Genomic DNA, 10,662 nt, shown 5'->3' on the forward strand with positions numbered 1-10,662 from the left:
TATAGAAAAAAATTAGCCGGGCATGGTGGTGCATGCCTGTAGTCCCAGCTACTTGGGAGGCTGAAGCAGAAGGATTGCTTGAGCCAAGGAGTCTGAGGTTGCTGTGAGCTAGGCTGATGCCACGGCACTCTAGCCAGGGTTACAGAGTGGGACTCTGCCTCAAAAAAAAAAAAAAATAGCATTGTAGAGCTGGACCCTACATGGGTAGTGTAATTTCAGTGCTTTTTTTCTTCTCTCTTATTTTTCCCTTATTTTTCCAGCCTTTGCCCAGCAAAGACTGTTGCCTATTAAAAGCAGTTATGGGCCTGCAGACACCAGTCATCATAGAAACTGTTGCAAACTCTCAAAGTTACAACAACAAAAAGCAGCTGGAACACCTGTGCATGCTAGCCACCACACTCACACAAAGAGACTTGCTTCCCTCAAATGCCAGTCTTTGCATCCATTTCTCCAGGTTTTCCCATCCGTACATCATGAGTTCTCTTTAAAGGTCATGTAATCACACCACTCTTCCATGAATTCCAAACTAATTGAGAAATAGACATAGGAGTCAAAGAGGGGTCAGAAGATTGCAATGTATTGTTGACAAAACTGGTTTGGAGAATAGGTCGGCAGCCTGAATCAGGTTTTCCAACTCGTTCATCCCAAGCCTAGACTTTTGCACCCTCGTAAGGGGGTAGATGGGTCTGTATGGCAAATCCTCACCCCACCAATCACAGAAAGGGTGCTCATCCACTTGCAAGTCTCCCCACCCTTGTAGGCTGACCACATGGAGGGGCAGAAAGGAGAACACAGGTGTGCTGTGGGCAAGGGAGCTCTGAAAAATAGAGAGTAGGGAGTTCAGCAGGGGCTGAGCAACAAGCACTCAGTTACATCTTGGAGTCTCGCCAATCAAATCACCATGGGGAGGAACTGAAGAGGGGCTGCTGGGAGCTCTCTTCACAATACTTCTGAAAGGGTAGAAATTTTTTATTTCATGGACAGATGGGAATATGAGAATGGGCAATGTCACTTAACCAATGGCTGTGGTCAAAGGGCAGAATCAAGGGAAGCGGCTCCCCAAGAGGTCAGGGCTTTCTCCAGTGGCTAGTCTTACATTCTCACTGCACTACCAGAATAAACTGGAACAGAATAATAGGTAGAAGTGGGTTTCCAGTGGCCCGTAGAGATAGTGGAACCAACTGGTTTGGCTCCATGAACACCTCTTAAGAGTCTTGCCTAATTGCTGTGGCTATCTGGGAGGGAGAGAACTTTAGAGCTAATTTAAGCCCAGTTGTTTTTGTTTTTTGTTTTTGTTGGCCTCAGATGGCAAAGGACGTCAAGTCTGAATGCAAGACAGGGGATAAAAGGGAGCTTAAAACAGAGCTTGCAAACTGGTAGCCTGCTGAACAGATCCAATCCACAGATGTGTTTGATTTGTCCCATAAGCACTTTCAAAAATATTTCTTAAATTATTTGTCAGCATAAAAAATTAGTAGAGACCAGGCGCGGTGGCTCATGCCTGTAATCCTAGCACTCTGGGAAGCTGAGGCAAGCATATTGTTTGAGCTCAGGAGTTCGAGACCAGCCTGAGCAAGAGCCAGATCCCGTCTCTACTAAAAATAGAAAGAAATTATATGGACAGCTAAAAATATATATAGAAAAATTAGCCGGGCATGGTGGTGCATGCTTGTAGTCCCAGCTACTCGGGAGGCTAAGGCAATTGGATTGCTTGAGCCCAGGAGTTTGAGGTTGCTGTGAGCTAGGCTGATGCCATGGCAATCTAGCTGGGGCAACAGTCTCAAATTTTTTTTTTAAATAAAAAAAAATTAGTAGAGTCCATATAAAAACCCAGATTGTATGGCTCCTCTGGAAAAGTTCAAAGATTCTGGCCATGTGGATGTGCATTTCTGTATGGCAAAATCAGCTGGATGGAGTAGCCACTGCTTCATTTAGGAAGGGGTATAGTCCCCATCTAGGTTTTGGTGTGGCCTGCTTAGCCCCTGCCTATATTCGTGTTTGTGATCTCTGAGTAAAACTGACCAGCACTAGAGATTGTTTGTGATCTAAAAGAAATGCAAATCATCCATACTGGTGAGTGTTTAATCATGTCAGAGAGAGTATTTGGCAATGTGGAGAGTGCCAAGGAGGTGTGTGCCAAGAATCTGACCATCCATTGGGAGGGGAAGGAATGAGGAGACATATGTCTATGTAATGAGGATGGAGAAATTGTTATGAAAGGCAGGAGAAAAGGGGGCCACAGCCGGTAGTGCAGAGAAGCACACTAGGCTGGAGCAGGTGACTGCGGGAGTCAATTACGGCCAAGTGTTGCTAGGGCAACTCAGGCTCCATGCATACACAGCCTAGAGGGCCTCTGGCCTTCTCACTGCTAAGGAAGCTGATTTAGGAGGCCAGAGCTCTGAGGTATGGGAAACTGATGAAAAAGACAAGGTTGCAGAAGCATTGTCCTGGTTTGGGGCTAAAATCATAAAGCTGATACAAACAGAGCTACAACAACCTACACAGGGCTACTGGTGGCCACTCTAAAGGCCTCTGGAATTGGGAATTATATCACACCTCTTAGGGCAGGGTTTTTTTTCCAAACTGCATGTTGTAAGGCATTGGTGGGCTGTGAAATTAATTTAGTGGGGTGAAATCAACATTTGACAAAATAAATGGAAAAATAAAATTTTTTAAAAATGGAGAGCATTCACACAGTAAAGGTAAACACTGTTACGGATGTGGGTGTGGGTGTGTTTACACACACAGGCACGTGTACTGAGTTGTGTTGGCAAATACAGTATGTTTCTTATTCTGTGAATCAAGCTAAAAAAATGTTTGAAAGCTGCTGCCACGGGCCACAGAGTCAGTCACCATGGCCAGCTGACCGGATGTGCTGATTTGGCATGGCTAGTGGATATTTTTGCTCTTTTTTGTTTTTGCTGTTGTTGTGAGCAAGATGGGCAGATGTAGACCAATCACAGCTTTCTAAGGAGCAACTTTCTGGTATCAGAAAAAATGCAGGTAATGTTAGGCCAGCTGAGAAACAGGTTTTGGGGCATGGCTTCTCAGAGAGACACAACTCCACCTGACTGCTTGGCACGCTACACCCTGGGAGGGGTAGCACTACAGGTGAGTGTGCAAGTAAAGCCAAAGGAGAGCCTGCTCCACAGTGCTGGATCCGAATTCTGTTTGTCTGGAATTTTCCAGGGTTTCTAGGAGCAACATCATACTCACTGTTTTCTGCATGGCCCACACTGCTGATGCCCTACCCAATGGCCATTCCTCATTTTCTTCCTCCCTCAAAGAGCCTCCATTTTTGTTGTCGTATAGGGCAAACTTGTGCATCGAGGGAGCTGAGATTCTCAAATGAAGACCTACAAAATTCAAGCCCCAAACTTGTATTAGATTCAAGAGATATACCGATTAGTCAGCTTGTTACAAAAGTTTCTAAATGGATATTTTCAATTTCTGTGTTCAACTTGTTGCACTCTGGTAATCAATAGTTTGTAGACTAGCACCAGTCCAGGGACCACACTATGAGTGGCACTAGTCTGAGCTAACTAATCATGGTAATTCTATTTCCCTTGCCAAATGATTGGTTTAGGCATGGGCATGAGACACAACTTCCAGCCAATAAGAGGGATATATACTGGGGGCATAGGGAGTTTCTCTTGGTCTTAGTAAGGGACAGTTAACTGTTATGTTCTTTCTTCAACCCTCTTGCTATTATTGTATGACCACAGGATGCTTGAGTAGCTATAGCCATCTTGTAATCATAAGATAAAGGACCAACAGGCTGAAAATAGTGGAAAAGGATAGAGGGAAACTGGATCCTTAATGATGTTTCTGGGCTGCTGAATTGCTGACACTAGAATCCCTCTATGTCTGGACTTATGGGAAATAATAAAATGGACTTATTGGTTGATCCACTTTGTGTTGGCTTTGCTGTTATTTGCAACGGAATTTTACATGAATTCTAATTGATGTACCTTTTAGAACACGACAGGGTTAACTAGTTTGGGCACAGAGCTTAGAATTCCCAGAAGAAATTGTAAGGATAAAAAATGGCTAGACAAAGCCGCACTTGTTTACTGACTCACCAGACAAAGCAGGTGTCATTCTAATGCTAGCATCATTTTTTTGTATTTTTAAATTAATATACAGTAAAGTTGATTTTTTGAGTATAGTTCCATGAATTTTAACACAGGCATAGATTTGTGTAACCACCACCACCACAATCAGGATACAGAATAGTTCCAAAACCCTAAAAAACTTCATCATGCTGTTGCTTTGAAGTCACCCTCCCCCCTCCTAAACCCTGATCTGTTCTTCAACACTATAGTTTTATCTTTTGAAAAACATCATATAAATAAAATAAATAAAAACATATAGTATATAACTTTTGAGAACAACCTTCTTTTACTCAGTATAATGCCTTTGAGATATATCCAGGTTGTTGCATTTCTAATCCTTTTTATTGCTGAGTAATAGCCCATTGGATGAGTGTACCACAGTTTATTTATTCATTCACCCCTTGAAGGATATTTGGATTATTTCCAAATATAGAATAGAGCCTCTTTAAGCTTTTATGTGCAGGTTTTGTGTGAATGTAAGTTTTCATTTCTCTAGGGTAAATTCTTAGGATCAGGATTGCTGGGTTATATGGTAAATGTATATTTAACTTTATAAGAAACTGCCTGTGTTCCAGGATGACTGTACCATTTTGCATTCCCATCAGCTATATATGAGAGTTCCAGACTTTCCCCTGTGTTTTCTTCTAAAAATCTTATAGTTTTATGATTTATATTCAGATCTATGATCCATTTTGAGTTAATTTTTGTATAAGATGTGAGGTTTTGATCAAGATTTGTATGGGTCCATTTCTACATTCTCCATTCTATTCTGTTGGTCTGTATGTTGATCTCTTTTCCAATACCATACTGTCTTGAATACTCTAGCTATACAATAAGTCTTAAGATCAGGTACATAAAAAGAAAAGTCCTGGACCAGATGGTTTCACACCCGAATTTTACTACACCTACAAAAAAGAACTAGTGCCTACCCTGAAAAAGTTATTCCACAACATTGAGAAGGATGGAATCCTCTCCAACACATTTTATGAAGCCAACATAACCCTGATACCAAAACCAGGAAAGGACACAACAAAAAAAGAAAACTACAGACCAATATCCCTTATGAATATGGATGCAAAAATTCTCAATAAAATCCTAGCAAACCGAATCCAGGTGCTTATCAAGAAAATAATCCATCACGACCAAGTGGGCTTCATCCCAGAGATGCAGGGATGGTTCAACATACGCAACTATGTAAATGTAATTCACCACATAAATAGAAGCAAAAACAAGATCATATGATCCTCTCAATAGACGTAGAAAAAGCATTTGACAAAATTCAACACCCTTTTATGATAAGAATGCTTAACAAAGTAGGCATAGAAGGGGCCTGCCTAAAAATGATACAAGCCATATATGACAAACCCACAGCCAACATCATACTGAGTGGGGAAAAATTGAAAGCATTGCCACTTAGAACTGGAACCAGACAAGGCTGCCCACATCTCCATTTCTATTCAACATAGTGCTAGAATTCCTTGCGAGAGCAATCAGGCAAGAGAGCCGAATTAAGGACGTCCAAATGGGGGCAGAAGAGATCAAACTCTCACTCTTTGCTGATGATATGGTATTATATCTAGAAAACCCCAAGGATTCAACCAAGAGACTCCTGGAATTGATAAATGAATTCAGTAAAGTCTTAGGACACAAAATCAATACACACAAATAAGAGGCATTCGTATACACCAATAACAGTCAAACTGAGAACCAAATCAAAGGCTCAATACCCTTCACAATAGCAACAAAGAAAATAAAGTACCTAGGAATATATTTAACTAAGGAGGTAAAAGACCTCTACAGGGAGAACTATGAAACACTGAGGAAGGAAATAGCAGAGGACGTAAACAGGTGGAAAACCATACCATGCTCATGGGTCAGAAGAGTCAACATTGTTAAAATGTCTATACTGGCCAGGTGCAGTGGCTCACGCCTGTAATCCTAGCACTCTGGGAGGCCAAGGTGGGCGGATCGTTTGAGCTCAGGAGATCGAGACCAGCCTGAGCAAGAGCGAGACCCCATCTCTACTAAAAATAGAAAGAAATTATATGGACAGCTAAAATATATATATAGAAAAAATCAGCCGAGCATGGTGGTGCATGCCTGTAGTCCCAGCTACTCGGGAGGCTGAGACAGGAGGATCCCTTGAGCTCAGGAGTTTGAGGTTGCTGTGAGCTAGGCTGACGCCACGGCACTCACTCTAGCCTGGGCAACAAAGTGAGACTCTGTCTCAAAAAAAAAAAAATGTCTATACTACCCAAAGTGATCTACAGATACAATGTAATCCCTATTAAATTACCAACATCATTTTTCACAGATATAGAAAAAATAATTTTACGCTTCATATGGAACCAGAGAAGATCCCGTTTAGCTAAAGCAATTTTAGGCAATTAGAACAAAATGGAAGGTATTAATTTATCAGACTTCAAATTATACTACAAGGCTATAGTTATTAAATCCGTTTGGTATTGGCACAAGAACAGGGACACAGACCAGTGGAACAGAACTGAGAACCCAGATATAAAACCATCCTCATATAGCCATATAATCTTTGACAAAGCAGACAAAAACATACACTGGAAAAAAGAATCCTTATTCAATAAATGGCACTGGGAAAACTGGATAGCCACATGTAAAAGACCGAAACAAGATCCACACCTTTCACCTCTCACAAAAATCAAATCATGGTGGATAATAGACTTAAACCTAAGGTGTGAAACTATTAGAATTCTAGAAGAAAATGTGGGAAAAACTCTTATAGACATTGGCCTAGGCAAAGAATTTATGAAGAAGACCCCAAAGGCAATCACAGCAACAATAAAAATAAATAAATGGGACCTGATTAAATTAAAAAGCTTCTGCACAGCCAAGGAAACTATCAGAAGAGCAAACAAACAACCTACAGAATGGGAAAAATTTTCACATGCTACACATCCGATAAAGGCCTGATAATTAGCATCTACTTAGAACTCAGGAAAATCAGCAAGAAAAAAAATCAAACAACCCTATCAAAAGTGGGCAAAGGACATGAACAGAAACTTTTCAAAAGAAGACAGAAGAATGGCCAACAAACATATGAAAAAAATGGTCAACATCTCTAATCATCAGGGAAATGCAAATCAAAACCACAATGAGATATCACTTATCTCTAGTGAGAATGGCCTTTATCAAAAAGTCCCCAAACAATAAATGTTGATGTGGATGTGGAGAGATAGGAACACTCATACACTGCTGGTGGGACTGCAAACTAGTACAACCTCTGTGGAAAGTAATATGGAGATATCTTAAAGAGATACAAGTAGACCTACCATTTGATCCAGCAATCCCATTATTGGGCATCTACCCAAAAGAACAAAAGACATTCTATAAAAAAGACATCTGCACTTGAATGTTTATAGCAGCACAATTCAAATTGCAAAGATGTGGAAATAACCCAAGTGCCCATCAAAACATGAGTGGATTAATAAAATGTGATATATGTATACCATGGAGTACTACTCAGCTATAAGAAACAATGGTGATATAGGACCTCTAGTATTTTCCTGGACAGAGCTGGAACCCATTCTACTAAGTGAAGTGTCGCAAGAATGGAAAAATAAGCACCACATGTATTCACCATCGAATTGGTTTCACTGATCAACACCTAAGACCACATACAGAAATAACATTAATCAGGTGTTGGGCAGATGTGGGGCGGAGAAGATGGGTGTATACATACATAATGAGTGCAATGCGCACCGTCTGGGGGATGGACACGCTTGAAGCTCTGACTCATGGGGAGGGCAGGGGGGAAAGGGCAATATACATAACCTAAACTTTTGTACCCCCATAATATGCTGAAATAAAAAAAGATCAGGTACAGTAGTGTGATTTCTCCAACTTTATTAATCTTTTCAAAATTGTTTTAGCTATTCTTGTTCCTTTGCTTTTCCACATAAATTTTAGAGTCAACGTGTCTGTATCTACAAAAAAGTCTTGTTGGAATTTTGATAGGAATTGCATTAAGGCTGTAGATCAATTTAGGGAGAACTGACATCTCTAATATTTTAAGTGTTCCAATCTATGAACATGGTTTGTCTTTCCATTTATTTGGGTCTTTGGAGATTTCTTTCATCAACATTTTATAGTTTTCAGATGCCTATACATGTTTTGTTAGATTTTTACCTAAGTATTTCACTTTTTGAAGCTATTATAAATAGTATTATTCATTGCTAGTATATATAAATGCAATTGATTTCTCTGTATTGACCTTGTATTCTGCAACCTTGTTAAATTCATGTAATAGTTCTAGGAGTGTGTGTGTGTGTGTGTGTGTGTGTGTGTATTACTTGGGATTTTCTGTGTAGACAATCAGGCCATCTATGAATAGGGATGGTTCTATTTTCCTCTCCTCTTCTCTCCTTTCCCTTCCTAACTGCCTAGAGTTAAGATGCCTAATTTGGATAAAATATGGGATAGGTAGAGTTTTTATAGATCACCTGTAAACTATTCAAGTTGCTTAGGAGTCATTCTACAACAGGTGATAAAAATATCAATATATGCAGATGATGTGATTGTATACTGTGAAAAATGATAAAACAATAAAAATTTAAAAATAATAAATATTACAAAAATACCAAGTACTTACTGTGTGCCAGGGACTATTCTAATAATTGCATGTAAATGAACTCATCTAGTAATCACAATCCTATGAGACGGGTACTATTATCCCCATTTTACAGATGAGGAAACTATAAATGGCAGAGCTGCATAAAAACTGAGCTCCAAAGCTGACACTGTTAACCATTACACAATGGAACAGAAGATTCTATAAGTGGATCCCAAAATGCCTGGGCATTTAGTATTTGATAAAGGGGGCATTTAAAATAAATGAGTGAAATGTCAATTATTTAATAATTATGTAAGAACACTGGATGGCTCTTGAAAAAAATTAAAGTTAGAAGCCTACATTTGTACTGTACAACAAAATAAAATCCATATGGGACAAATATTTGAATGCAAAAATTAAAACTATAAGGGTGCTAGAAGAAAACATAGATGAAGAATTCTCTAATCTTGAGGTGGGGAAAGCTTTTTATTTTTATTTTTTTTTATGGTAGTCAGATATACTTTTTTTACCATTTTTTTTTATTTATTTCAGCATACTATGAGGGTACAAACCTTTTGGTTACATTTTATGACTTTGCCTCACCCAAGAGAGGATTAGAGGCATGCCTTTCCCCTCTACAAGTGCTTAATTTTTATAGATTTGGGGGTAAAAGTGCAGTTTGTTACATGGTGTTACATGCAGTGGTGAAGTCTCTGAGCTTTTAGTGTAGCCATCACCTGAATAGTGTACATTGCACCCATTAAGTAATTACTCATCCCTCATTCTCCTCCCACCCTCCCATTCTTCCAAGTCTCCAATGTCTATTATTCCACCCTCTATGCCCATGTGTACTCATACTTTACCTCTCACTTATAATTGAGAATATTCGGTATTTGACTTTCTGTTTCTGAGTTATTTCACTTAAGGTAATGAATGGCCTCAGGTTCCATCCATGTTGCTGCAAAAGACATGATTTCATTCTTTTTTATGACTGAGTAGTATTGCATGGTGTGTGTAAATATTAATATATATAGAAATATATATATGCACCACATTTTCTTTATCTAGTCATCTATTGATGGACACTTAGGTTGATTCTATATCTTTGCAATTGTGAATAGTACTGTGATAAACATACAAGTGCAGGTATATTTTTGATATAATGATTTCTTTTCCTTTGGGTAGATACCCAGTAGTGGGATTATTGGATCAAATGGTAGCTCCATTTTTAGTTCTTTGAAAAATCTCCATACTATTTTCCATAGAGACTGTACTCATTTACATTCCCACCAACAGTGTATAAAGGTTTCCTTTACTCCACTTCCTTGCCAACATCTGTTATTTTTTCACTTCTTAATAATAGCTATTCTGACTGGTGTAAGATGGTATCTTATTGTCGTTTTAATTTGCATTTCTCTGATAATTAGTGATATTAGCAGTTTTTCATATGCTTGTTGACCATTTGTATGTCTTCTTTTGAAAAATGTTTGTTTATGCCCTTTGCCCACTTTTTAATGGGGTTATTTAGTTTTTTTGTTGTTGTTTGAGTTTCTCGTAGATTCTGGATATTATTAGCCTTTTGTCAGATGCATGGTTTGCCAATATTATACAAAAATTAACTCAAGATAGATTAAAGACTTAAATTTAAGACCTGAAACTATAAAAACACTAGAAGAAAAACTCTTCTTGACATTGGTCTTGGCAAAGAATTCATGGCTAAACCTCAAAAGCAAATGCAACAAAACCAAAAATAGACAAATGAGACTTAATTAAGCTAAAAAGTTTTTGCACAGCAAACGAAATTATCCACAGAGAGAACAACCTGCAGAGTGGGAAGGCCTTTTAAAAGCCAATTATTATAAATAAAATGATTAGTAATTTGATTATATAAAAATTTTTAAACTTGTATATTCTAAGAAACAACTTTACAAAGTTAAAAGACAAATAACAAATTGAGGAAAA

This window comes from Eulemur rufifrons, chromosome 30, assembly GCF_041146395.1.
Source record: "Eulemur rufifrons isolate Redbay chromosome 30, OSU_ERuf_1, whole genome shotgun sequence".
NCBI classification, from domain to species: domain Eukaryota; kingdom Metazoa; phylum Chordata; class Mammalia; order Primates; family Lemuridae; genus Eulemur; species Eulemur rufifrons.